Source organism: Chionomys nivalis, chromosome 12 (assembly GCF_950005125.1).
Source record: "Chionomys nivalis chromosome 12, mChiNiv1.1, whole genome shotgun sequence".
NCBI classification, from domain to species: domain Eukaryota; kingdom Metazoa; phylum Chordata; class Mammalia; order Rodentia; family Cricetidae; genus Chionomys; species Chionomys nivalis.
Window position 1 is genome coordinate 30,761,199 of NC_080097.1, and position 1,042 is coordinate 30,762,240.

Here is a 1,042-nt window from a genome sequence, read left to right on the forward strand (position 1 = left end):
TTTCAGATTGTCATTTATTGACTCATTATGGTTGTTCTCTAAATATTTGCTGCTGAAGATATATCCCAGGATATAGATTCTAGACAAAGAAACAAAAAAAGATTCAAAAATTGATTCTGGAGTTCTTTAAGGATCAATAGCTACAGAAGAGGTGCTGGAAAGAGAGCTCTGTGATTGGCTGGCGTTCTCTAATGCCGCAATGCCTTTACAAGTGGTGATACTTCTAAATGCAGAGGGTTCTAGTTTGGATTCTAGCACCCGTGCCTCGTAGGTCACAACCAACTGCCTGCAGTAACTTCCTCTCTAGGACTTGGTGTCCTCTTTTGTCTTCAACGGGTGCTTTCATACCAGATTGAACACCTCTCCCCCTATACACACACACACACACACACACATTTAAAATAAAGGGTAAAATCTAAGAAAAATGAATTGTAGATGAGGAAGAATCAGAAAAAAAATGACAAACCAGAAAACATGGCCCGATGCTTTCTCTATTACTCCCTCAACCAGCTGTCTCTAGGCTGAGCTGGCTCCTAGTTGATGTTCTATGCTGGACCTGGAGGCATTCTTTCCATTAGAGTAGGATAAGGTATCTGTTACACTGGAGTGGGATATAGAGCACAGTCCCAAATAAGTTTGTGAATGCTTGAATCAGAAGTCATGAGTAAATCAGTCACTATTATTTTTCTTTTTAATGCAAGATTAAATGACCTAATTTCTTTATCCCTTTTTCAGAATTGTCTAACTTAATATGCCACAAATCTATTCATTAAGCATGAAAAAGGAAAACAAGGATAGAAAGAACACAAATACACCAAAATGGGCTTTGAAATTATTTTATCTTGACACAACATCCCAAAAGTCTTGAAATTAAGAGAAATATATCGACATTAAACTGCTATATTGAAAAACATCATTCATGCCTTTACAAACCCTCATTGCAATTGGGATTTAAACACTGTGACATTGTATCTTAGTGCAATTGTTATACCCCAGAGAGCTTTTTGATTGTGAATAATTCCACTGATCTCTAAACCCCAAG